Genomic DNA, 27,995 nt, shown 5'->3' on the forward strand with positions numbered 1-27,995 from the left:
TGAGTGTCAGCATTGTAGTTCTGGTTTGCATTTCCCTGATGACTAATGAAAGTGGCCTTTAATGTGTTAATTTCAAATGAACTGTCTGACATAGGATTTGCATTTAGAATAGAGAATTCTTAGAAATCAATAACAACAACCCAGTGAAAATGGGCCAAAGACTCCGACGGCTCACAAAAGACGATGATGCAAATATCATATCTTTGTTTCTGTCCTTTTCTGACTCATGCTGTCACTTCTGCATCGGATGCTGCTCACTGTTTAATACCAGCGCTTACTATGTGCCAAGCACATTTCTAAGCACTTGACAGTGTTAGCACACTTATTCTTCAATATTTGATTCTCAAAGCAACCTTATAAAATATCATTATCCCCATTTTACAGAGAAGGAAACTGAATAATCGTGAGGCTGCGTTACTTGCTAAAAACTGTAGCTGGTCAAAGGGAGGATCCAGATCCAGCCCAGGCAGCTGGGCTCCAAGCACCAATATGTGTGTTTCTCACTACAAGGTAAATGTTACAAGGGATTGCAGTCTCTACAGCAATTTTTTAAAACAAGGAGTTTGGGTTCAGATATCCAGAATGCAGAATCTAAATGTTTACTTTCAAAACTATTTCTACTGCTGACTGCTCTCATGCAAGGTTTCATAGTGGTGGCACCTTGGGAATTGGGACTTTGATGCCCCCAGTTAGTAAGAGGATATTTTTCAAGTCCCTTCTAACCTTGGCACAGAGAAAGTCTTTATAGTCTTATTTTAGGAAAACAAAAAAACAAAAAAAGGTGACTCTGTGGTCTGAGGGCTGCCTGGAAAAGACTTGTCCACTCTGACTCAAAACTTTTTCTTCCATGGCATTTCCCAGTATCCCTGTAAATACCTCTGCTACCTCCAACCGTGTCAGCAGTAGTTATTGAGGTTAAAAGCTACTTTTGTGGAGCAAATTCTGGCTCACCTGAGCTTTCTACCTTACTTTCCCATATACTTTGCAAGGTGATGTGAGTACCATCTTATTTGAAACTACTATTATTTTCTTAATATTAACAGAAAAAGATTGTATGAATAAGACTTTACTCACATTATTACTCTTTTGAATTGATCTCATTTTAATATGGCACTATTTAATTTTTCACTTAGGGAAGACTTTGTGTGTATATATATATATACACACACACAGAGATATATTTATATGTTTATGTACAATCACAGATTTGCATTTATATAAGTGCAGGGAACTGTAGTCACTCAATTAATCCAACAAACATTTATTGAGTACTTACTAGGTGCCAGGCAATGAGTGGAGAAACGAATGCAATATAATTTAGCTCCTGCCATCAAGATGGTAGAAACATGTGATCAGATGTGTTAAATGTCAATTATCATTGAGTTTCAAAAGTTCTTTACTAATGAGGGAGGCAGCAGGGAGAGCCTCACTGTGGGTGTGGTGAGGGAGAAACCTTCGTGACACAGATCTGCAGCTGGCCTGCTCCGCGCCAGCAGAACCAGACTTTGACGGGCTGGTCGGCTTTAGAATAATGACAAGTGGGCATGTCGAAGGCAGCGCTGCAGGTACATGGAAGAGCACGGCGAGTTGTTCGTTGCAGTTGTCTACTCTGTTTTCACAGGGTTGACAGCTACTGAGAAATAAGACTGGGGCTGACAGTATGGAAGGCCCTGAGTGGAAGAGAGTTGAAATTTTTTTGATTGTTCAAAAACAAATGCTGCCATGTAGCATTTACAATCTCTACGGTCCAGGGATTGTTCTTGCATCCAGGATAACTTCCCACAATGCCTAGACTTCCTATTTTAAAGGGCAAGTTGGCTCAGCATAAGTATTGAAATTTAGTGAAAGGAAATGCACCTTGGAGTAACTGGTGACCCACGATTATGAATAACTGAAATAATTCCTTCTTTATCCCAAAGGGCTGGGTAGTCCCATGTCAAATTGCCTGGGTGTTGGCCTTATGCACAATATCATTTTTAGCTTACAGAACATTGCAGTCTAAAGGGACGTTGAGGGAATTCCAAGTATCACGATATGAAGAGAATGGCTATGTGGCAAAAACGTACTCTCCAATCTCCATCTGAAGGCTCGGTGAAGAAGCCGGTGCCCTTTACAAGGACACTCTTCATTAAGTAGTCTGGGCTCCGTCTTCCAAGGCCCATGAGAGTGGAAACACACTCTGGAAGGTGACACTTTCTCTCTCCTCAAGCAGAGGGTTCACTTTGTACATGTTCCTCCTCCACATTCATCAATAGAACCAGGCAGCCCACACATTTCATTGAGTCACAGTAGAAGCACTCACCACTACGGGTAAAACACTGTAGTGGGCACAGTGGGCTCAGAACCACATATGGCATGGCCCCTTCTCATGGAGGTCACATTTTGGAGTAGTAGGAAAGGCATGCATACTTACACATAAGATTTACCTACGGGATATGAACTAGATGCTACAAGAGCAGAGGGCCTGAGATGATAAAATTCAGCTGAGGGAGCTGGGAAATGCTTCCGTGCTGAAACGTAGGAGTACCTGACTTTTGCCAGGTGGAGAAGGAAGAGCATTTTAGGTAGAGCGTACGCTCATTCTGTGACCGAATGCAAAGCTCGTGCTGAGTTTGGACATCATCGTGAGTGGAGGGAGCAGAAAGACAGAGGTAGTGCGGTTGCCTGTGGCCATGTAGTCAGAGTGACTTCATGAAGTTTTGTCCTCTATGACAAAGGATTGAAACCCAATCTTACAAGCCTTGGGGAGACATTGAATATGCTATGCAGGGAGGTTCAATGACACCAGTGTTTTAGATAGACACTAGAAACAGAGAGAAGGGGGCTTGGACTTGCGGCGGGAGTTGGGAGTAAGAAGTTGCTTTTGGAAGATATTTAAATGGTGATTAAATGTCAGCGTTTTGTGGTGTGAAGAGCGTGAGCTCCGTACCCTCATTTCTTGAATCCTGGCTCTGCCGCTTACTATCTGCATATTCTTGTGCAAGTTACTTGGCCTCTCTGTGCCTTAGTTTTATTATCTATAAAATGGGGACAATAGCAGTAACTAGAGCAGCATTTCTTAAACTGGAATATGAACACACATCAGCTTGTTAAATGCAGATTCTGCTGTAGTTGCCCTGTGGTGGAGTCTGAGATTCTGCATCTCTAATAAGCTCCCACGTGGTGGGGATGCCACTGGTTCACAGATCACTTTTTGATTAACAAGACTTTTCCTGGTTGTTTTGAAGATTATGTGAGTCAATACATGTAAGAAGCACCCAGAGCAGCACCTGGCAAAATAAGAGGTAGCCACTTATTTTGATCATGACCCATCAGAAAGATGAAAAATATGTCTCACTTATTGCTTTATAAGTGCTTTCTCCGTTAGAAAGTTCTCCGAAGACAGTTACTTGGTACCTAGGCTCTCTTTCCAGCTAACTTCCTGCAGAGGGTGAGCATGGCTCTGTTCTGGAGAGGCGGTCCAAGCCACCCAACCACGATGGGTGACAGAATCCAGCCACAGAACATTAGTGCCACAGTTAATGGAAGTAATCACTGCAGTTCTGCCACATCCCACATGAAGCTAGGAGACAGGACCTGGCCTTTCTTCTCTGAGTAGGACATAAGGGTTCCAAGTGAAAAGCGCTCCAGGAAGAGACGGGTCCACAATTCAGGATTCTTCAAACTCCAGGGCTTAGATTCAACAGATTAGAGACTCCGAGTGGCTTCACATTTTTCCTTTGCAGGAATTTTAGCTGAAGCTTCAGTTGGGGTTGAGATGGCTACCTGCTGGCTTTCTCTTAGAGAAAGAGTGACCACAGGTGAGAAAGCATGTGCTTGCATTTTACAGAGAACATTAGAAAAGTTAAGCATGGAAGACTGGATATTAGACCAGTCAAACTTCATAAGCACTTCAATTTTATTTCAAATGTGAGGTTCTGGGCAGGAAAGGTAAAACAGCAAAAAAGGTCTAATCTAACCCTTTTCCTCCCTCTGTCCCCCACCAAATCATCTCCACCTCCACACATTCATTAGTTTGTACTTTGGCTGTGAAGACTAAGCCCTCTGTGGGGAGTAAAAAGTCGTTTTCCAGTGAAGAACTTCAACAAAAAGATGTCCTTAAGCAATGCTTTAAAAGCCATTACACAGGAAAGGAAAATAAGTTTTATTTTAAGCAGAAATTCTATACTGTGTACACACTTGATTTGTGAAAAGCCAGAGAAGCTAAAAAGAAAAGGAAAAGCCCCACTAAGAAAAGCAACAAATGGCTCTAGAGGTTCATGGCACAGATAATTTCCTCTGTGGCGTTTCTAATATATGTAAGGAACAGGCAACCAGGAATTACCCAGACTTGAAGCTTGGCTCATTTCCCACACCCAGTTGGGAAACCACGATTGCTGAGCTCTTTCTCGGACCAAGTACCCACGCCGTAGAGTTAACACCTGCATCAGGCATGAGATTAGGTGAAAGACTTGCTGTACATGCTACTGACGTTCTTAAAGTGCCTGGTGCATTCTAGGCACTCCAAAAATGTTTGTTGAATGAATGAATGAATGAATGAATATATGGATGGATGAGTAGATGAAACTTCGCAGGGAGCATTTTGGTCAGGTAAAATCCTGTTTATCTTTTAAGGGTAATTTTAATTTCCACTTTCCCCAAGAAGCTTTTCGCGTTTTCCCTGCCAGCCTTGCTACATCGGGTAAGAACTCCACCCCCACACTATATCTATAGGGACAATGACAACTCTACAGTGTGTCTGCTGGCCACCGTGTCAAGTATTCTGAATATATTACTTCAGATCTCACACAATAATGTGAATTTCTTTTCCTTTTTATAGGTAAAGAGACTCAGGGAGTTTATGCTCCTTACTTAAGGCTGGCAATTAATCAGTGGGGTCAGTGTCCTCAAGCTTCAGTCTGGATAATTCCAAAAATCAGGAGAACCTTGGAGTTTTTGCGTGGAGTGACAGGGATGACGTGCGCGCTAGGCCACAGACTCTCGGAGGACAGGTGCTTTCCTGCTGTCTCCGTTTCGTCCACGGCTCTTGCCCAATCCTCTGAGCAGACTGGATATAAAGGAAGAGGGCCTTGAGCGTATGGCAGGTTATCTTTTGGTCTGCATGTGTAGCTTAAGCCTGTGATTTGGGAAAGGGAGCTTTTCTGTTTTAGCCTCTTGTAGCATCCACACTTCCTGTGCCCCGTGCGACCAGACAGAGAGCTGGGGGACATCGGGTTCCAATTTGTCCTTCTGAGGAGATTTTTCCTAATGGCATTTGCCTTTCTTGCCATTCCTTTGTAAGATAAGTAGCACACTCAAAGGAGCAGGAGTTGGCCAACATGAGAAGTTCGAAGAAACCTTGGGAAACTTCAGCTCCTTGTCTCCTGGTTAAAGCTTGACAAGTGTGGAAAGTCTTACTTCCACCATAAAAGAGAAAAATAAGAAGAAAAATAAAAAAAGAATTGCTAAGTCTCGTGTGCTTTCTTTTTCTGTTTACAAAGAATCTTTGCTGTACCCATTTTCCTCATTGCATTGTCATTTCTCAAATTTGTTTCCTCACTCTTCAGTTTACAGACAGAACTTGACCCTCGGCCGCTGCCCCTTCAGCTGCCTTTGCTCTGCCCTGGCTTGCTGCGCTTCTCTCAAAACCACTCTGTTAAAGACCCTGACTCAATTTCCAACCTTTTCTTCTTGAAACTCCCTCCTCCCTCTTCTTCCCTGTTGCTTCGGATTCTCCCTTTGCTTCTCTGCTCTTCCAAGCCAACCTCCATGTCCTCTTAGAATTATAGCCTCAGTGCCCTGGCCCCATTATCTACTAGGCTCGTCACATACAGGCCTGTATTAGCACTTAGCCAATACATTGGTCCCCCCAACATATTCCCAGCTGCTCGCTTTAGCTCTAGCCCTGCATCTCCAAGTGCTTTTGCCCAGCTGGACCCTTTCATTGGGCACACCAAACTCAGTGCCCTGCAGCCAACTCATGGTCTTCACCCATCAGATCTTCTTTTTCGTCTGTGTCCCTCAGTTTCATGAGTGGTACCACTCTGTACCATTCACCCAGGCCAATGCCCTGAGTAAAACGTGTCCCAGATATTTGTTAGTCACCTATAGGCTGCTGTATGAAAATGTTGATGCTCCATGTAGGGAGAGGAAGACACGGTCCCTGCCCTCAAGGAGCTCACAGTCTAGCGGGGGTGGCAGACATGCCAGCCCACGTGGACGGAACAGCAGGACCCACGTGGTGGACCCAAGTATGGCTGGGCAAGGGGGGAAAGGAGGGCAAACGTTCACTCTGCCCAGGCAAGGCCTTTTGGAGGAGGGGGCATTGAGGCACATGAACTGAGGATTTCATAGCAGTTGGTTGAGCTGAAGTTGTGTGAGTCTGGTTTTCAGCACTGGTCTGGGCACTATGGAGTTTGAAGCGTACCCTCCCAGGCAGAGGTTTGTGTGATGGGGGAGGGTACACTTCAAATCCCGTAGAGCAGAGGTTTGTGTGATTTGTTTCATTAAGAAAAGAACGAGTGGAGACTGGAGAGGAAGGAAGAGCCAATTTCACGTCTGAATTCTCCCCCTTTTGATATACATCTCCAGCTTTAGGAGGACAACTTTTTAAAAAACTATAGAACTACTCTGTTTGGTCATATTTACCTCTTCTGGCAATCTAATGACACCTTTGAAACATATTTCTGTGGGCATACCTTTCCCATAGTTCTCAGTTTATTAAATTCAGAAGATGAGTGTGTTTTCTCTTAAAAAAAAAAATTAGCTTATTTTTCAAGAGAGGGCTCTAGGGGACGTGAAGACCAAGCCTTTCATTTTACAGACAAGGACACTGAGGCCCATTGACATGACATCTTTCACTTGGACAAAGCTGGGGCTCAGAAGCCGGCTCCCTCAGTTTCCCCAGTCGAATCGCTTTTCCTGGCTGGGCAGGTGACTGAGCACCTGCTGTGCGTCTGGCCCTGTGCAGAAGGCCATGAGTAGAATGACAGCGGAGTGGGGCCCTCGTGCCCAGTCCAGCTAGATGGGAAGCTGGGAGAACACCCAAGTCACTGAAACCCCGGGGCGGTGTGCGTTAAGATCTGCTGAGCGAAAATCGGCACAGGTGACGTGTACCGGAGCGGGGATCGTGGCCCCTCATATAATGGGAGCTGCTGGTCTATTGAAAAGGTATAGCGAGCCCTTACAATGAACTCAGTATAGGCCAAGCAAGGGACATATATGATCCTTATACCATCCCTGTGAAATATGGACCACTTTTACTTTACAGAAGAGGAAACTGAGGCACAGAGTCTTTCTGCCCAGGTAGCCAGCTACTCTGTTTCTCTTTCCGTTTGCTGCCTCTCGTTGCAACCATCAAAGGCCATCGAGACTTTCTTTGGGCCAAGACCTTAAGGACTTTTCTCAGTCTGCAGGCTCTTTGATTTCTCAGTGACTGTTCACCCTTTCTTGAGGCCATAATTGTGACTTCTGCCATGCTGCTCTATGCGGCCAGCAGTTTCAGTCCTTACGTGGCAGGGCGCTCGGCAGCTCACACTGGCCTTCCTTCTCTAGCACATCACAGGTGTTGTCTCATCTTGGAACTCTATTCCTGGGTTCATTGTATGAGCCATGTTTCTACCAGGTGGTCCTCTTTTGTCCCTGCTATGTTGGGTGGGCATGTGATCTCAGTGGGTAAGGAAGCTTTCAGGTGAGAATTCCCTAGAGAATTTGATTTGAGAAGTTTAGGGACTGTAGTTAGACATTGCTGCAGAGAGAGCGCAGCAAGCCCAGCGTGAGAGAGACAGATGGAGATGCTCAAACTGTTTTCCGTTTCTGTTCCCTGTTCTGTCATAGTCTTCTTGCTGCATGAAAGGAAGCTCTCTTGTGTGAGTGCTAGTCTGGCTGGGTTTTTGTTTCCTTTTTATAACATTTTGCTAAACCCTCCCCAAGACATCATGTGCCTTTTGCATTGCGATCCATCCCAGCACAATGAATCCTCTGGATGCGCCCCCCCTTGATAGGAGCAAGGGTTCCCATCCTGGACCCTAAGGCATTTGTAGGTCCTCCTCGGGGCTTTTTCCTGGGGACTGCCGAGACCTCCCTGTGGGAGAGCTCCTTTGCCCATGGAGACCTAGTTTCATCAGAGAAGTGTCACTGGCCAGTGGTTGCTCAGCGTGACTGTTACATGTTGCCAAGAGAGTTGTCCCAGTCGGGACATTTTTCTTATTTCTCCTTTATTCTAGAAAGATTAGGCACATACGTCAGACTTCTGTAGATGGGAGCCGTCAGAGCGTCTTCCACTTGGATGGCCAGAGAGATGCTTTCCCAAAGTTTGTGTTGCTGAGCAGGGAGAGGCCTGGCCTGGGGGACTTGGCCGGGAAGAGAGGGCAGCCAGAACAGGGCCTAGTTTCAGAGCTGGGAGCTTGGCCAAGAGGGGCCTGTAGGAGCTCCTTCGTGTTGTTTGGAAATGAAGATAGGAGGGAGATGGCTTCCAGAAGAAGGCACCTTATATTTGTCATTAGACCAACTCCTGAGGCTCTGTCCCGTGCTCAGGGTGACATCAAAGGCATGGGCCCAGGTTAACAGCCCTGGAGAAAGGCCCCTAGAAGCCAGGCTGTGGGACAGCCCAGGATGTGAAGCCAAGCCAGTCCCCATACTAGGCCTGTGGTTTTCAGAAAGTTGGGCTGAGGACGAGGATGGAGGCAGGAAGAGCCTGGGAAAGATTGACAAGTCAGCCAGGACAGTGAATTGGGAAAAAGTTCTGAGTGGAAAATATCCCACAGAAGGACTGGGAATTAGCATCTCTGTTCCAGTGAGCGGGGCAGAACCCTAAAGCCTCTTGGAGGCTCTGATGGAGCAGATCAGTGAGAAAGAGTATGCTGGGGTGGAGGTTAGGGACAGGTGTTTGGACTTTCTAGTTCTATCTTCAGGATTCTGCAATATACTCAGATCTGATTAATACCTTCATTGGAGGGACGTGAATTTTAAAAAAGCAGCAAAAACATACCTCCTAAGGTCTGTGATTTCTACCCTGGCAGGCGACCTTGAATACTGGACGGAAACTATTACTCATGTGCCAGCATCATTTCTAACTGGCATCTTAAGGTTTTCATCCATGTGAAACAATGAAAGGCTTTGCCTTTTTAAGATACTAACTTTTCCCTAGTTTTGTATGAATTTACTTCATAGACCTTACTTTTAGAGCTAACGGATACATTCCTTATTAAGTTTCCACATAAACAGTCTTGTTCCCATTCCAACGGGCTCCATAATAACAATGCTATAGCGAACTGGTTCCAGCAGAACCTACAGCACTCCAGCTTCATTTCGTCCTATCCCTGGTGCAAAAAGACCGCTGCTGACGGTACACTGTTTTGTACTCTAGGAAAAGCAAAAGGGAATTGTCTCCAGCGCTTACGTCTAAATTCTCTCTCTCTTTACTGAACATATTCTAATTGGGCAAAACCTTAAGACTTGAGTATACACCTTTCTGTGGCTCATAGCAAATGGCAAAGAGATTTGTAAAAGGAATGGTCTTTTCTAAAATCTCCCTTGGGGATTGCAACTTCTGTCAGTCACTTGCTAATGAGAAGAGGGAGCTGTTGCTCCCTGGTGTGGGGTCTCTCAGCCCTAGGAGAGGGACAGATTTTCCTCGGATCCTCTTGTTCCTGCCTGTTCACAATGAGACTGTGAACTCCTTGAGGGCAGGGACTGTTGTTGCTTCCACTTCCCATCCGTGAAGCGGGCCCATAATGAGTACTCAATAAATGCTGGTGGAATGAAAATGCCTTGAAAATTCCACAAGTTTGAGCTCGAAGCTCCATTTTCCTGCTTCAGAGCATACACGTTATGAAGTAGAGTTTTACTGCAAAGAGCAGCACAGGACCCTGACCATGGTGCGTGGCGTCGACATGCTCAGATCCCTGTGGTGACTGAGCATCCCCTGTGGAGCGAGGACCGCCAGGCTGAGTCCCCGCAGGAAGCGCTCTCACAGTCTGGGTGTTGGGTTGTAGGGGGCCCCTGAGGGTCAAGACCCCAAGCCCTCTAATTTACATTAGCGGAGAAAAGACCTAGAGTTTCTGTGACTTTTTTTTTTTTTTCCTCAAATACTCTGGTAAAATACAACTTCCAGAACAGCCTGGAGTATTTTACATCTAAGCCCTACTTATTGTGAAAGGAAGACCCAGGCCGGAGAGTCCCTTTTTACTCAGACTCGTCTGTATACACCTAAAGTTTCATCACCTCCCTTTGTTCAGACAGTGATGAGAGATGCATGTGTCATCAGGCCATTAGGGGTTGAGCTGATTCCTTCCTTTGGCCCATCCGGATATAAAAACAATCCCATGAGAACTGTGAGACACAGTGCTTTGTGGGTAGCAGCATGATTTCTCTTCTAGAAAGACCACTGAGGGTGCCTGGCTGGAGAGGATTCAGAATCCAAAGGTGGGACTTCCTTCCCTGAGGCTCGGCCTGGGAGGCTTCCAGGTGAGCTCTGATTGTCTACTCACAGCTAGCAGTATCTTCTGCTGCTTGCTTTGGGGCTTCCTTCCCGTTTTCTCTTGGAAGCACTTTCTGGAGGACCCTCCCTCCAAGGGAGTTGGAGGAAGGCTCTAGCCCTTGAGTGTTTTATGGTGAGATGCTGGAGGTGAGACATCCAGCATCAAACCACAGAGGCCCAGGCTTGATAGGAGCACTAACACTCATCATCAAAGTCAAGTTCATAGGAAAAGACACATAAGGGCCCACCCCCATGATATTTTGCCTTGGAAAGAGCAGATCATGAACAGAAGAACAGGAGTTGGGGTACATTAGTGTGAGGGGCTTGGGACTCATCCAAAAGAGTACATTCTTCCAGGCCACTTTATTCTGCCTCTTCCTCACCCTATCTGACTCCTGCCCCACCTTCAATTGCCAAACAGCACCTCCATCGATAACCTGGATCCCAGGGTTTCCTGGACCTGGAGGCCATCCCAGACTTGGTGGCCAAAGAACCAGGACCAGCCAGAAAGAGGGAGGGCCTGCAGGGGCCTCTTGCCTTCCTGGGAGGAGCCATGATGTTGGCATTGGAACCAATCAAGCCAACAGATCAGCTCTTGGAGACGTGTCTGAGTATTTGTTCAGGGGCCTGAGAAATTGAAGGACTGAACAGTTCCTCTTTATTCCCATCATTCTTAAGGCAAAAAAGAAGCACTAGTAAACCACAAGATGAAAACCCTGGAATGAATGGAAGAGCATGCATTCCACCCCCTCCCTCTGTCTGAACATTTCTGGATGGCTGGTTGGTGACTCCGTCTATACATATGCATGCACACACACACGCACACACACACCCCACGTTAAAGGTCTCACGCTTTTCAGAATATAAAATGGTACTTAGTCCATAGCACATACTCAGAAAAAAAGCACGATTTGCCAAAATAAACTAAGCCCAGTTAAAGGTCTTAAGTATGGATGGTGGACTGAAAATGTGAATACAGCTCCAGCTCTCACTTCTTAGTAATTTCGGAGTTTCTGTAGGGTGTGATGAGCAAGTCAAGTTCTCTCAGGGGCCCTTCCATGAAATGTCACTACTGGGCATGGTGCTTAGTGTTTGTGGACAATAATGTGAGGAATTATAGAGATTTTTCTGCAATGTCTAGCGGATTTATTTCAACTTAAGGTATAGAGAAGTACATAACATTTAAATATATAAAAGAAATTATACAAGAGGCTCCAATTACAAATATTCTCATTGTTCCCTGTGTTGCAAACACATAAATGGGTTTCGAAAGAAGAGTGAGAAGAAAGGAAGGCTGTCAGCCTTCTGAAAGAAACGGTTGGTCCTGAGCTCAGGCCCTGGTAGAAAATGTCATGACGCCCTCAGAAATACTCCCCTGCCCACACAGAGTATCTCTTGGGGCATTGCGGCCTGGGTGGGGTGAGTGTGCATACCAAGGAAAATAAGAGCGTACGAGTGATAAGCAGGATCTATATCATCCTTTTAAGTACACAGCATCTCATGAAAAAATAAAGATGAAAGGTGGAGGGGAGAAAGGAGTGGAGAAGGAAGGGGATAGAGTCATCCAAAGACAAATAAGAATGAATGAGGAGCAGAATATGCAGCTGCATAGCAAGGTTTCCAGGTAATTCTTGCTTGGGGAAGACTCTCAAAGGGTCTGTGGGGATGCAGGAGATGCAAACCCCAGCCATTCAAGGTGTGGGTGACAACCTGCCCTCCGCTGGATTCTCAGGGTCAGGGCTGGTCTCTGTTATGAAAAAGGTTTTCTGGGTGGAAAAAAAGGGTTGAGATCTGAAAGATGGGGTCCTCTGCCCAGCAGGGGAAGGTGGGCAAAGGCTGGTGCCTAGGCCCGTGTAGGCTGTAGTGCTGACGAGCCATTGTCCTGGGGATGGGGACAGCGCCTTCTGGGGAAGGGTCTGCCCTTCCCTTCCTCCATCCCGCGCCCACTTCTCCCTGCTGATTTTTCCCCACCAGAGCTGCCCGGTGCTTCATAATCTTGTAAGCACAGGGAAGAGAGATGAGCCTGGGGAGTTTTAGGGAAGACATTCACAGAGGCGGATGTGGGTGAGCCCTGCACACACCCAGCCGGGCCTCTGCGAGCCTCTGCCAGTAGCAGACACTCCCTAGGCAGCAGAGCAGCCAGACTCCTGACAGCCGCCCCAGGGGGATGAGGAGGGTGGAGAGGGGCCTCTTAAATCAGTTCAGATTTTATACTTCTTAAAAGAAACCTGAAGGACATGCTTCATTTTCGTAAGCATCACAGCTGAGTCCAGCTCATTTTGGAGTAATACAGAGTGGGGCTAATCCCAGTTTGAGAAGATGTCAGGACAGAGGAACAGAGAGTGCCTGTTTCTTCATGAAACAGCTAAGCCCTTTCAAGCAGTAATGCTCTCTTGCTCATACCTTCTTTGACTGAGCCCATCTTTAAACCCTTGTAGAGAGCCTGGGCTTGGAAAGACAATGACCTGGCTGCTTAAGGGAACCTCAGAGTTGTGAATGGACACATTATATGCAAAATCTCTTTCTTTGGGTTATTGTAGCTTCCAGTATGTATAAGCTGCAGGAAGTGAGCTGGGTACTTGGAGGAAGAGGAGAGAGATGCACCTGATTGGATTTGGGGGTAAGAGAGGTGAGGCTGTCAGAGTCTCAGAGTGATGCGCAGAACCTTGGCCTCTGTGGAGCTGGGGCACAGGAGCCACTGAAAGCTTATCCTGAGAAGCTTTGGCAGGTGTGACAGGGTGGGAAGTATTTTTGGAACGTCAGCGCTTACAGGTCAGTAGACGTAAGTAGGAGGACTCAGGGGCAGGAGGAGAAGGCTCTGTCTAGCACTTGTGTTCTCATCCACACTCCGTCATGCTTGCATTTCTCAGATTCTCTTTTCCAAACCATCGGCAATCCCCTCCCTCCCTCTTTAAGCCATTTAAATATGGCTTGAATAGTGGTTGTCATGTTGCCTGTTCTACAATCTGGAGTGGCCAGAGCATCTGTTCTCTGACAGATGTGGCCATGTTGTCTTCTAGATGAATTTCACCATGAATTTTTCAAGTTCCATAATGGATGAGTATGAGTATTAATTAGTATCACATGTACAGATAGTATTTGGATAGATTCATATCATCATCGTTAACTTTCATTTACTTTGTTATTCCTCCAATTATTTCTGCTTCTTTTGTTTTTTTCCCTTTATACTTAGGAGAATTTCTTTGCTTTAAGCAAATCGCTTCAGTTTGGAGATGAGTAAATTATCTAGTATTTAATATCTTTAGTTGCAAATGTAGAGTGATTTCTTAATAGCGATGGATTATGGTACAAGTTATGAATACACATATGCTCATTTTTCCTATGATGTGCACATGTTCTAACCCCCTGTGTTCAACCCATACTGTCGTCTTGCATTGGCTGCTTGTGCTTTTGGCTTCAGCATTAAGACCAGAACAATTCAGTATGAACTTTAGAAATAAACATTCTTCATGACCTCTGAGAGCATGTACGGTTCGACCTATGCCTGCCTTGCCAGTCTCATTTCTCCCAGGCCTCTCTGAGATCTGGCCCACCGTTGGCATCTTAAATATGCTGCATTTCTTCCCTGCATCTAGGCATTGCTTCTGCAGTTCCTTCGAACTAGAACACATTGTCTTCACTCTCCTTCTATCCATTTCAACTAAGTATTCTCACTCATCTTTCAGATTTCAGCTCCTTTATCCTTATAGAAGCCCTACAAATGGATCAGGGTGTCATCTACTACTCCTTTAAAACACCTGCTATAAAGAAATTTGGAGTTACTTGTCATCTCGATTAGGCAGGGGTTAGCCTTCTGCTCACTATTATATTCCTATTGTCCGGCACACACTAGGTGCTCAATAAGTATTTGTTGAATGAATAAACAAATGAGTTCTTTTGGCCTATAGAGAGGATGATTCTGGACTTGATGTTGCCCCGATCCCCACTGAACGCCCTTTGCAGAGCAATGGGCTCAGCCCCAGAGATAGAGGCAGCCATGAGTCCTGCCCATTGAGCAGCGACCCTGTTAGTTCAGTGGTTGGGGAAGGGTGGGCTTTTTTTCCTCCAAGGCAGGGCCTGAGTAGAGGCACAGAATGGTCGGTTTGCCTTCTGGCCCACTGGCCCTTTTAGGTCCTCAGCCCCCCGGGTTCCCTGGACCCTGTGCCTGCATCCTGTCTCCTGAAGTCTTTTCCAGTCCTATCTCCAGGGTCTAAAGGGTTTCTCCTCTCAGAGCTCCTTTTTGGGGTGTCCTACCCTGAACTGTGAATTCTGCCTTCCTCTGAGCCCTGGTTCAACTGTTGTCTTCAACTGCCATCAGAATGTTCTGTCCTTGACATTCTCAGGGGTTGGTACCTTCGTTATGCAGTCAGGTGACTATAAGACCTTGAGCACAGGGTCCAGCCTGTCATCTTCTGGGTGGGCTCAGCCTTCAGTATGCAGTAATCCCATTGCAACCCATAGTGATTCAGCTTTCTAACCAAATTCTTACTCAAGTTATCAAGGCAGTCATGGCTACCTGCTGACCCTTCTGCCACAGTTTCGCAAACTCATTAGTCTCCGCTGCCTTAGCTGAGAAGAATCCTCTTGTGGGTACAGTGCAGTCCAAGCTGAAGGAAGTTGGGGGCCAAAGGACTTCCTGCTGCCTCACTTCGCCCAGCCCTCAAGGCAGCTGTGACCCTAGACTGCAGCAGCCTCTGAGTGCAACTGCCCCGAAGCAGCTTCTGTTCCAAGTCTACAACCACTTCTGCTTCTCCACCCTCAGGGCTGGGGTCAGGCCTTGTAGGAGGAGGGCAGGCCATGCTTGGCTCAACGAGATAGTGCAATGGTGTCTCTTAACAGTGGTCTCCCTTGGGGTCACAAATGCTTTTAGCTCTGAGAAATATGAACTTGTGTTCTCCCACCCCCATCAAATGCCTCAGGCTTTGCCAGCTCTCTCCTGGGGAAGTTGGGGCTCCTTCTTTATTTGCTTATGTCTTTATTAGGGCCCCAATGTTTTGTATTGGGAGCTAGAGGCTCATCCGATTAGAGCTGGCTTTGGGCCCCAGGGCTTACTCTAGCCACTCTTTGTGCTTCTGGAACATGGAATAGTTTGTCTTCCCTCATTCATTCATTCATTCATTCACCCATTCATTTATTTTAATATCTGTTGAACACCTGCGTGCCAGGCATTAGCTAGGTACTGGGGATACAAAAAGTGTCGGGCAAACAGAACCAGCCTTCACCCTCAGAGGCCAGGTTGTGAGGGGCACCTGGCAGCGGGGACGTGTGTGAGCTAATGGTACCTCCTGAGGCAGGAAAGGAGCTAAGGTGCTATGAGACCTTGCAGACCACGCTTAGAACCTTGGTTTTTATCCTAGAAGCCTTGGGGAGCCACAGAAAGAGTTTAGACAGAGGAGAGAAATGATCACATCATTTTTTTTTTTTTTTTTTTTTAGCAAAGAAGACACTAGCTTCAGTGTGGAGTACAAGTTAGAAGAAGGCAGGAGTAGACATTGGTCAGGATGCCCAATGGGCAGTGCTGGTTGCCAGGACTAGGGGTGGGGCTTGGGAAGAAATGGTTGGAAAAGTGACCAGGGTGGTGGAAAATGACAGGCTATGTCCTGTGAAAGCCAACACTGGAGGAGGCTCCAGTGTTGGCTCACTGAGGGAGATTGTGAGTTAGATTTGGGGCACGAATTGAGGTACCATTGAAAAAAGGGGGCATTCAGGTCTGGAGCTCATAGAAGAGATCTGATTTCCAGATATGAATTGGTGAATTATCTGCTTATATGTAATCACTCCCTGGGAATGGGGGAGCTTGGCAAGGAGAAAGACTAGAAAAGTGAGGGTGCCTTAAGGAAACAGAAGAAGATCCTAAACGAGGCTGAGGAAGAATGGCCAGAAAAGTAGGAGGGAGGGACACCACGAATTATGGTATCACTACAGCCTTGAAATACTGTATCTTTGCTTCTCTCCATAACCATTCACCTTGGGAGATGATTTCATTGCAAACACACCTCCTTCATCCTGAATGTGAGATGTGAGAAACCCACCGCTCATGTCCTCTGGGAAGGGCAGGGCCACTCTTAAAGTCCTGGGGCAGCAGGGCCAAGGAAGGCTCTGGCAAACTTTATTAGATTTGATAGACGCAAGAGGCACTTCTGGGAGTTAGGATCAAGTGTGAAGAAGCATGTAAAAGTTCAAGGCTGGGCAGCGGCATTTTCTCTATCTACAGGTCTGTGGGCTGTGAGCCCGGGACGTTACAAAGAAAGGGAACAAGTGGGGCAAGGGACAGGAGATGAGAAGACTCTTTGGATAGGCTGTGGGGATTTAGAAGCTTGATCTTGGGGGAGAGCAGTCGGAAGAGAGAGCAAGGCCAGCTCGGATCGCTGGCCTCCAAGAAGTGCCAGCTTCTGTGGCCTGTTGGGTCTTGAATTAGGGAGAAGCGCTCTCTCTTTCTCTCTCCCTGCCCTGGCGTAGGCAGTTTCTTAGAGAAGTAAGAAGCAGAAGGAGCTTGTCATTGCGAAAGGTAAGAGAGTAGTCAGAAGGAGAAAAGAGGATAAGGGAAACCAGTGAGGGTCTGGAGGTCGCTGAAGGAAATAGGTCAAGGGTGCCAGGACTCTTGTTCCAAATTTACATGGCTTCTGAGAATATCTCTGAAGCTTGCCCAGTCCCTCTGGCCTCCCCAGGCCTTTTAGAGCTGCTTAGAGGACCTGTTGGGTCCAGAGAAGTGGGGCTCCCAGGCTAAGAGAAGCTAGGAAGGGTCAATGCTGGCCACAAGTAAAGATAACCTCATTAGACAGAGGCAGCCCATCAGGTCCCTTGCACCACGCTCTGAGCCACCGTGTCAGCTTGGGACAGACAGGCCCCCGCCATTTTGTGCCTGGGCGTTCTACACAGCCCTCACCTGAGTCCCTCAAGGTGAAGCGCCTCCCACGTAAAGTCAGGGCAGCTCTGCCAAGGTGCAGGCTGGAGGCCGTGGCCACAGAAGGAGGTGAGAGCAGTAGGGGGTAGGGAGGGCAGGGCAGAGAGAGCACTTTCAGACCATAGTTGGGATGCGGCTTTCTTATGCCCTCCCAGGCAAGACATGTGTTGAGACAAATAGATTTTTAAGGGGGAACAGCAGGCTCAGCATGAGCACCAGAGGAGGCTTCTGCGAACTTGAAGGGACAGTTTTGGTGTTTCCCAAGGATAGGGCAGGGGGCAGCACTCTGCCTCCACCTCTCAATGACCCTACTTGCACAATGGGGATAATAGAGTAGTCCGTACCTCAAAGTGTTGTTGTGAGGGTTCCATGAGTTAATTTTTGCATAGGGAACTTAGAGCATGACCTATACTGGTTAGTATCACGATTTTCCGAGATGTCCATGTACCTGAAATTCTTAGAGCACGTCTCCTATTGATGTGACCTCATGCTGTTCAAAAAAGTGTTCCAAATTAATGACTGAATAGTAATGAAGATGAAATTTGGTTTTAGAATTACATATTAGGATCAGTTTGAAGATATATTTTTCCCCAAGAATATTAGAGTGGAAAGGATACAGAATTAAGAGTCAAAAGACCACAAATATTTATTTCACTATCTTCCATTTGCTGGGATCAGTGGTTGGGCTGGGATCTCAATGTTCATCAAGATGGAGATGGTCCCTGCATTAACAGGGCTGATGACTCTGTTGGGAAAACAGACCAAAAATGAGTTACAAATAATTAGAAATTTCGATTAACGCTATAAAAGGGGAAAAATCCAATGGGAATAATATGGTAGAGGTTACCGAAATTTAGATTGTGAAAATCTCTGATAAGGTGCCATGAAGTGAAATATTGGCCACCCCAAATCAGGGATGGGGTGTTTGGGAGGTGGGAGGATCATTCTGGGTAGAAAGTGATTTATTTTCCCAATTAGGTGTTTTAGGCACCTCTGTGAGCACCAATTTCTCCATTTGTAAAATGAGAATGATTCTACCTATTCAGCTGATCACACAGAGCTGGTGTGATGATGAAATGAAATGACATTAAAAAAATTTTGTTAACCACAGACAGATACAGGCGAATAAAGCCTACAAGGAAGGAACTCACTGATAATTTTCTCTCACTTTTTCTATTTATTCAATTTGGTTCCCATGTACCACATGACTGTAACACCTCCAGGGGAGGTCCCTCTGGCAGGGGCAGTGGCTAAAGGTCATATTGAGAAGAAATGACCGCGGAGTCATGAATAGCACTGCAAGGAGGTTGTCCAAGGGAGACAAAGGTGATCCTTGTGACAGGAGATGGTTAAGCTGTCTTAGTGAGTGGGGAGATTCCAGGTTTTTGCAAAACTGAAAAGCTGGAGAAAATTTTAGTGTGAAGCAGTCGGCACATCTCCATGTTCAGTAGACACAGTTCCTTATAGAACTCATCCTGGGGGAAGGTCATGATTATTATGGTTAATATTACTTATTCTTCGCCAAGGCCCCAGTAAGTTGCAGAACAGAGAGGCAGATGTGCTTTTCTCTGGGTTCTTGGAAATGTGACTTCCATCCAGTAGATTATCAAGAAGTGTTTAATGAGTTGAAGACACTCCAAAGACAGGAGGCATCGAGGAAATTACCGCCAGCTGCTGTACAACCCCTCAGCTCTAAAGGAGTGTCTGGGATCAGCATCAAACTGTGTGTGGGCTTGCAGAAACGTCTTACTCCACATGCACGATGAAACAGGATGGGCGCTAAAAATGGACGAAGCCAGGAATGGCCCTCCTCTGGGGAGAGGGCCGATCTCCCTGAGCTGGACAGTGGGGGCGTTTCTCCCATTTGGTCTAAAACTCATGGACCATGTCATGCTACTATTTATGTCATAGGGTCACTGTGAGGTTTGATGACCACCCAACCGGTGCCCACAGCTTCTGGACCACATTCTCTGTGTGAGTGTTAATATATTGGTGATTTTGAGAACGTTTAGGAAGAAAGAAACATCAGCCCACTGGTGAAGTTGCCTAGAGCAGGACATAGTAAGGTCTCATCTTGATAAAGACATTTTCTCAGCTACACATTCATCTAAAAGACTGAAGCACTGAAGCAAGCATTCTACAGAGGGGCTCTCGGGCGGCCTTCAGATGAGAAGGTGAGAGAGGGACCCGCTGAAGGGAGAGGGTGGGAGGAGAGACCATTTGCATAAACCCTCCTGCTCCCTGCCCCACAAAGGGAGCTAAGTCTCAGGATCTGCCATTTTTTTTTTTTCCAGCTCTTGTTCTTCGTCCTTGATACAGAGTGTGTAGATTTTCCTCAGTCGCTTCTATAGCTGAAATTCGGTCAAGTCAGATAGCTCTCGGCTCACTTCCCCGTTTGTGGCAGGTTGACACTGCTGTGAGATGTCCTCTCAGACCTGTATTTCTGCCACTCTGATTCGATAAATGAGGTCTAGTCTTCATCATAAGTAGCTACCCGAGCTTTTTTGTTTCTGACTTTCCCGTAGAATTATACTGGTAGGGAATCTATTATGATGTCGCCCTCCCTGGGGTCTTGTTTACTGGGAGTTTCAGGACTCTGGTGGAGGTAGCAAGTTAAGCGGGGTGATGAGCTTAGAGTGCCTTGGTGGTCACTCCGAGGACATCAGTTATGCAGGAGGAACATAGCCAGCTTACGTTCAGTTTGGATGAATCCCAGCTCTTTGGGCGGCCCTGCGTGAGGCGAGGGATAAAGTCTGTTCCCACCTTCTTTAACGAAGGGAAAGGAACATAATTCCATATGGTTGAAAAATGCAACCGTTTTGGTTGTTTTTACTAAGTAAAGTTGGCAGAACTTTCTAAATGCCACTCGATTTACCAAGAGATTGCTTCTCAGTCATTGTGTGTGTGTCTGCTTGTTCACCTTTACCTTTTTGGGAATTTGATAGGAGAATGAGAGAGTGCCCTTGACATTTTAAATGGAAGGTCTAGGGTACCTAACCAAATCATTTTCTTGAACCATAATTTGTGTGTGCTTCTTCAGGGGAGAAGCTAGAGAGGGTGAGAGCAAGAGGGACTTCATTGTCTCTTCATGGCTTTTCAGTTGACAGAGAACCTGGCACCCAGGAATGTTATCCCTCAGCTTGCTCACAGAGGGCATTACAACTCCAGGACGGTGAGTCGGTCCCTTCAGTGGAGTGGTCTTTATAGTTACAGAAATATGACTCATATGGGTGACCCTAAGAAATAGCAACCTGTGTGTTGAGACTGCTGTGGCTGTTCTATTTCTATAATGTCTAATGGTTGTTGACTTTTAAACGAAGGGTTTATGTATAAGGGATTTGTTTGCTTGAAAGTTGAAGGTTGTATGATTTGGGATGAGCCAACTGGGATAACAGAACTTACCCAGCCTCTAGATGGGTTCCTGAGTTACCAGGTCTGTGCTCACACTGGGAAAATAGCCATGAGTCTCCTGGGTCTCTGGTCACAGGCTATGAAGAAAACCCAGGCTAGTTAAGAAATGTTTTTGCTCCAGAAAAACGTGTTTACAAATGTGTGTTCTGACAAGGAGACTTTGATAGCCAGTGGAGGCCACTATGTTCCAGGGCCTTAGAGAGAGCCGCAGTGCGAAGTAAGCCTTAACTGAAGAACTTCAGGCCCACCCAGCCAGGACACCCTCAGCTACTGCTGGTCTTAGGCAAAGCAGTCTTGCTTAGTGTTCTTTATTTTACTCAAAGCTTCTCGCCCACTAGGTGATAGGAAAAAACACTAACTTGGGTTTTACATTATTTACTTTTTAAGATCCCAATTAAACTCCATCTGGTGCTGTTTACGGAAGGGAAGAGGCCTCTGATAAGCGCAGTTGGGGAAGAGATTCCGCTGCTGTTCCATGATTTTGCTCACTTTCTTCTGGCCCCAAGGACTCTCTGCAGAGAACTGAAAGGAAGTCTCAAGACCAGATATCTCTTCAGAATTTCCAGTCAGATCTTCAAATTTGAATGGAGATAGGTGAACAACAGAACTTCTAACCCCAAAAGACTTTGTAGGAAACTGTAGAACCCACAGCCTCTCCTTTAAATGTCTACCTGTCCTTGTGTTTCAGCTCCATGCCAATGCTCATTGTGTCTCATTGTCCAACTAAAGAAACAAAAGGAAAATTAAAGCATTTGTGATAAGAATGTGGGATCTAATTTGGGAAAGGACCAGAGAAGTCATTCCACCCAATATACCATTTTCACAGACTAATCTGAGATCTAGTCATCCCTATGGCACACTTAATATAAGTCACCCACATAGGTCTATGGGTAATATCGAAGAAAAATGCCTTATCGTAAAGGACAACAGTTTCTTCTCTTCATGGCCAGAGATATGTTGGGCTAGGGTTGGAACTCTTGGGGTCTTTAAAAACCATTCTATTGAAAAATAGAGGGACTGGAAAAGCTTAAAAATAAAACTGAAGTCCTTCTTACCTCTGTGGGTGAATTCTCATACCTTGGAGGCAGAGTCTCTGCTGTAGGCATACTTCTATTCATCTTGGGGTCTACAAAACTATGTTCTGTGACAGGTGAGGACACAGATCCCTGAAAGCCCAGGGAGCCATTCAGACAACTTGACATTGGACGGGATGTGGTCATGAGTGTTCTCTGTGGGAGAGGCCACTTATCTGGTGATTCAGGAAGGTCATTTGATGATGAAACTAGACATCCCTTTCTGCTAGGAGAGGCTCATAAAATGCCCACAAGTCCCTTGCATGAAGAATGCAGGAATTTGAGAGGAAGAGTCACCTGCTGGTTTTATAAACATGAGGGTAAGGGGAAATGGTATGTGAAAACGGGAGCCTGTGAGGGCCACAGGAAGGATGTAATTGGGTAGATTCTGGTGCTGTGATAAGGAGGCTTCCGATGGGACATGCGATGCCTTTGTGTCGAGAGCCTGAGGTTTCTCAGAACAGGTCTAGTCACTACGCTCTTAAGTGACCTATGCCTCGGTCGTAGCATCACACATCACTCTCAAAGGGACTATGTGACGTCCGTCTCTCCCTTCATTTCATAGGATTGTTATGAAGAGTAGATAAACTAGTATATAGCAAGCACTTTGATCTGAAACTGGGATCCAAAATTCTACGAACAGGCCGTTTGAAACTCAGAAACAAAGATGGTGACCTTTCTAGGATAATCTGTGAAAACTTTCCTAATAGATAATATTATCGAACTTCAGAACCAATTATAGAATACAGTTTAGTCATCCATCCATTATATTGTTTCTAGGGGAGGATGTGCTTGAGGTTGCCATTTACTGCCTTGGGGACTTTTCTGAATTGCATGAACGACAGAATCTCAAACTCCCTCCAGTAGGTTTGGGATGACACTAGGCTGGCGATTGGAACGCAGAGGTTTAGCAGGCGTCGGCCTGGGTGAGTCCAGGCCCCTCGACTGCGGCCGTGATTGTTTCCTCTGAATCACAGTTTCTTCGCTCATTCCACCTGCGCTGGACAGAGATGGCTGGTCTCTGGGGCGTAAGACACGGGCTGGGCCTACCAGCTGTTGACAGCCAATTAGGGGAGATAGGTACTTAAAAAATTATAGCGTATGACAGAAAGAATAAAGGGAAACATGATCAAGGGGCTGGAGAACAGGGGAGGGAGAGTTTGACTCTACCCGAAACCCTGGGAGGAAGCGTTAATGATGCTGTGTTTTGAAATGTCAGTAGAAGTTGGGTGGTTGAGCAAGGGTGGAATCAAAATGAGAACTATTTGGAGGTAAAATTGACAGTGCTTGGTGACTGCCAACTGCAGAGGTGAGGAAGGGGATATTGTCAAGCAATCCCCAGCTTTCCACCTTGATATTTTGAGCTAATGGCAAGAGAGCAACTGCCCAGTAGGCAATGTGTGGATTCCATGAGGTAATGTACAGAGGCGCCAGGCACACAGTAGGATCCCAACAGATGTTGGGCCTCCCTTTCTCCTTGGAGGGGTGGGTTCCACATATATTAGTGTTTGGAAATAAAATGAAGACACATGGGTATATGAAATGGCCAAGCCGTCTGCTGAAATTTAGTTGGATTGTAGTCGAGCTGCCTTTGGCTAATAAAGCAGGGTCAGCATAGCAGTGGTTCGGCTCTGCTAAGCCGTCCTTTTAAAGTGACCTCATTGGCTGACAGCTTGTTTAGCATAAGGAAACCAGAGGGGGATGATAAGAAGCAAACATTGCACTGCACGTTGCAGCTTCTTTTGACTTTCGTGTAAAGGTTGCAAGCAGCGGCTTCGCTCTGTCCAGCACAAACCTTTCTCCGCCCCCCGCCCCACCCCCCCTTTGGGTTTCTCTGCCTGTCAGTCACCAGCATTATGGGGCTTTTTAGGTACACCTGAGACTATGTGCAGGGTCCCGACTCCTCTGGTGCCGATCTCCCTCCCCAGCCTCGCCACCATTCTGCTGTGCATTCGCTCCGCCCCCTGCTTCATCCAGGTCCTTTGGCACTGCCCAGATGTCCACCACCGAGGTGTCAGTGTCACCTCCTCCGTCTTCTCCCGGGTATCTCAACCCCGGAATCCCAGGGCCCAGGGAAATGGGACTGTCCGCAGGTCCCTCTGGTTCCCGCCCCCAGCCAGTGAGGGCTACCAGAGCTGTCTGCCCAACCGGGAGAGATTTGAATCCAGACTTGCAGGCTGCTCGGTGCTGGCAGGCGCTGCAGGCTGGGCGGTGAGCGCCAGGCCCTTTGGCACTGACACTGCCTCTACGAGGGAGGGGCGTCTGGGCGGGAGAGGGAAACTCAATCACAGTGCAGGAGCAGGAGGACGCTTTTAGTCAAAGTGCCAGTCACTTGGGGCGGCTGATACCATCGCCCACCCGTTCTGGTTACATCTCCCTGCCTCCCTGCCGCGCTAATGAGAAGCCAGCAGTGGATACCAGAGAAGGCGGTCCCCAGCTGGAGGGAAGGGGACAGGCGGGGAGGGAGGGAGGGAGGAGGAGGAGTGCAGGGGATGTGCGACTCCAGCAAAAGCATTTTGTAGTTTTGCCCCAACTCATTCCCTAAACGGAGAAGGAGATCAGGAAATTGGTTGTTCCTGAGAAAAGAACAACCTCTTTTAAAAACGTAAAGTTCTTTGTCTTCCAGGACAGATCGTGGCAATTTTTGTGGCACGCTGCCCTACTCACGTCCATCAATTGCTGCTACTATTTGGCTTGCATTTGCTAGAAAATGTGTGGGGCCTTCTTTTCCCTGCAATCAACAGTTGGTTCCTGAGGGCATTTTACAGCCTAACTCTGGCCAAACCCAGTTTCAAACCCTTCTCCCCTTGTGGCAGAGGAAATGGGGCTAGAGAATTCTGGATGAATCAGTTTAGTTCTCTGTTCATTTACATGGAATTAAAGCCAAATGCCTCATACTGGCCCCAGGGTTATCTTTCCCTAAAAAGGATTTCTTTCTTTTTTTAATGGACTGTTCTCTCTCTGCCTGGTGCTCGTTAAGTGCTTCACATGCATTATTACCTTCATCTCAGTGATAGTGCTACCAGATAAGCATTGTTCTTTCATCCTCCCATTTTGCAGATAAGGAAACTGAGGTCAATATAGGTTAAAATGGGTCAAGGCTGCCTCGGGGAACCTTTCTGAGAGAAGGTGTGGCACGACCAAAGGCCTGGAGGAGGGTTTGGGGTCTGCATGAGGGCAGGGATCTGTAATGCTGCCTAGAGCCAGGTCAGGAGGTCCCCACTTGCTAGGGGTGGGATTTGGACTTTAATAAGTGCTCGGTGGGGTAGAGGCAGGGAAATGACTAGAACACACTCATATTTAAGTAACAGGTTTTCAGTTGGCCCCACTAGAGAGGCCCTCCTATTTCCAGATGTCTGTGAGAAGTTCTTATCTCTAACCATAATCTGTTTCCAGGTGATTTTTCTTTTTGGTCTCTACGTTAGCTATTTCCTCCCTGGATAGAAGAAAGGCCTCTGGTGGCTCCATCACCTGTGTGGGGGATGCACGCTCTGCCGGGGGACAAGAGCCTGGGTCACCGCCTGGCTGACTCAAATTACGGATGAATTCTGCCCCACCACACCTGAACTGTGTTTCTTTTTTCTTACACGAGCTTTTCTTTTTTTTGGGTCACCATTTAAAAAAAATACTTCCTATATGTTTAATTCAATTCAGGCACAGAAAGAACTTAGGGATGAAATCTCGAGGCTGTGTGTGCCTTGGGATTTGGCCATGTGGTTCCTACTAGACAAACCATTATAATTATGCACAGAAATCATTCTTCTCCATGTGTCCCATTAAATTTGGGAGGCACCAAGGCCCTAATTAGAACTGAAAATTACAAAAGTCAGATGCAATTTTAATAGTTGTTCTGAGCGATTCTTATTGTCCCCTCATTTGTCTCCCCAACCTTCGCAGCCACATGGGTTCTGAGTCAGACTCACCCAGGTTTCTCAACCAGGGTGCTGTTAACACATGGGGCTGGGTAATTCTTCATTGTGGGGACTGTCCTGTGCATTGCAGGATGTTTAACAGTATCCCTAGCCTCTACCCAGTAGATACTATTGGTAGCACCCCAGCTGTGACAACCAGTAACTTCCCCAGGCATTGCCAAAATACCCTGGGGTACAGCCTTACTGTTCACCTCGTGCCCAGGCTGAGAACTACTAGTCTCGCCTATAACCTGAGCCTAGCTTCTTTATTTCTGAGTTGCATGGTCTTTGGCAAGTTACCGAAACCCCAAGAGCTCCACTTTACTCGCTTGAAAAGTGGTGATCATTTCATCTGTCTTTCAGGGTTGCTGTGAGATAGTTCTTGTCAAATGCTGACCCCTTCACTCAATTCTCAGAAAAACCAAGTTCATTTTCCCCACCACCAACCCGACATCCCATCATTCACGTGGGTCTGGATTTCCTCTGAAACTTATCCACAACAAAATTGCCAGATTGAGCTCTGTAAAGCTGCAAAGGATGGACCCCCTCTCTGACTGGCAAATAACTTGCTAGGCGTATCTGCTCTTTCTGTTTCTGTTTCCAGGTGTCACTTTTGAGGCCTGTAGCTTGTGTAGTGTCCACTGGGCCCAGCAATGAAGCAAGGTCTGCTTGAAGTTGATCCGAACCCTCCAAATTGCTGCCATCCTCATTCTTGTCTACTTCCCGTAGATTTGATACGAGAATATTTTTTTAGAACCTTGCTCTCTCTGTCCTTCTTTCCCACCCTCTGGCTTACACAGCACACAAACAGTTAAAGGCATTTGGCTTGGCTGCCTCCCCAGTCCCTGCAGACTACACTGGAAGGATTGAATGAAATTGATAGCACTAACATTACATTGCTCAAATCCCCAAAGAAAGAGTAGCTGGGCGGATAGAAGGAATGACCCCAGAGAAAACAGCTGTCAAGGGCAGCTATTGGTTTATCTTTCATGAAAAGAGAGACGTAATGAATTCTAAATTAAGAGGAACGAGAGGCAAGAGCAGTGTATCGGTCTGGCAAGGCTGCTGCCGCACAAGCTGGCACTTTGGACATACTGCCTGTTGCCTTGCTTACACTATGTCCTGGGACCGTCTGTCTGGCCTGGGCACATTTGAGGAAGGGCGTCTGTGTCCCTTGCAGAAGAATACCACTGAGATGCCTGAGAAGTTATGTGCTGGGAACACTGGCACTGCCCGCTGAGGCTGTCTGCTGGCTGGTGGGCCACACAGAGGTGGGGGCTGCGTGCTGGCCAGGCCCACACCTGGGGGTCAGTGTCACAGGGCCTGTCCCCTGGAGGACCATGGAGGCCTTCTCTGGCTCCCAATTCTCCCCCCATCCTACCCGTGTATGTGTCTCTATGAACAGGCCCCCACAGGGGCTTTATAAGGGAGGCTGTGAATTTGAGTAGAAAGAGGGTGGATTTTGGAGGGAAACTGACCCTAACTTGAAATGTGGCTCATCGACCTTTTAAACATGGGGACCCTTGAAAAGTCACTTCATCTCTTGCAGTCTCAGTTTCTTAATCTTTAAAATGGGGCAAAATAATACCTGAGAGTTTTTGTAAGGATTAGACAGAATATATATTGAGTGTAGCTGAGTATAAATGAGTCAGCCCAGAAATGGAAATTGGTACAGTCATTTGCAAGTGACAACTAAATAAAACTCAATGTACTGAAGAGACACGGATGTTATCACTTAGCTGGGGAGTGGCAGACCCAGGACACGAGCGCGTGTGTGCTGATGGCAAACATTGTGTTCTTTCCCTCAGAATGCAGCTGCCAACCTTTGGGACACAGAGGTGCCAAGCAAGTCGATCTATGTGATGAGAACAAGGAATCACATCTTAGAATGCGGTTCCTGCGTCCCCACCCATTGCAAGTATGCATTGCCACAGTATCTTGCTTTATCTCACATCATAACCACCTGGTCACATAGCACCTCATGTGGGGGATAATGTGTTTCTTCCATCAACCTTCAGGAAGCATTCTCCACCTGGGACCACTGTGGCGAGAGAGATAAGGTCCCTTATCAAGGCAAATTGATTGACAGATAACTAGTGCTTTTGTTAGATGGTGAATGCTAAGAAAGGATTATGTCTTCTGAAAACTACATTGTGACTTGTATTAAATTATTGATTCATCTTGGTTAATGAAAGGATTAAGGAAAGTGAGTTTCGAAATGAATTGAAAACCATTGT

The 27,995-nt window shown here is 46.6% G+C and overlaps 1 protein-coding gene across 1 annotated transcript in view; it reads left to right on the forward strand.

Moving 5' to 3' along the window:
• The window catches only part of MCTP2 (multiple C2 and transmembrane domain containing 2), a 526,866-nt gene that overhangs the window by 53,188 nt on the left and 445,683 nt on the right, over window positions 1-27,995 (forward strand). Inside the window, exon 2 of the mRNA XM_036232007.1 lies at window positions 27,567-27,676. The gene's annotated coding sequence lies outside the window, so the exon portion shown is untranslated. The remainder of the gene's footprint in view (window positions 1-27,566; window positions 27,677-27,995) is intronic.

This window comes from Rousettus aegyptiacus, unplaced genomic scaffold (assembly GCF_014176215.1).
Source record: "Rousettus aegyptiacus isolate mRouAeg1 unplaced genomic scaffold, mRouAeg1.p scaffold_m13_p_14, whole genome shotgun sequence".
Lineage (NCBI taxonomy): Eukaryota > Metazoa > Chordata > Mammalia > Chiroptera > Pteropodidae > Rousettus > Rousettus aegyptiacus.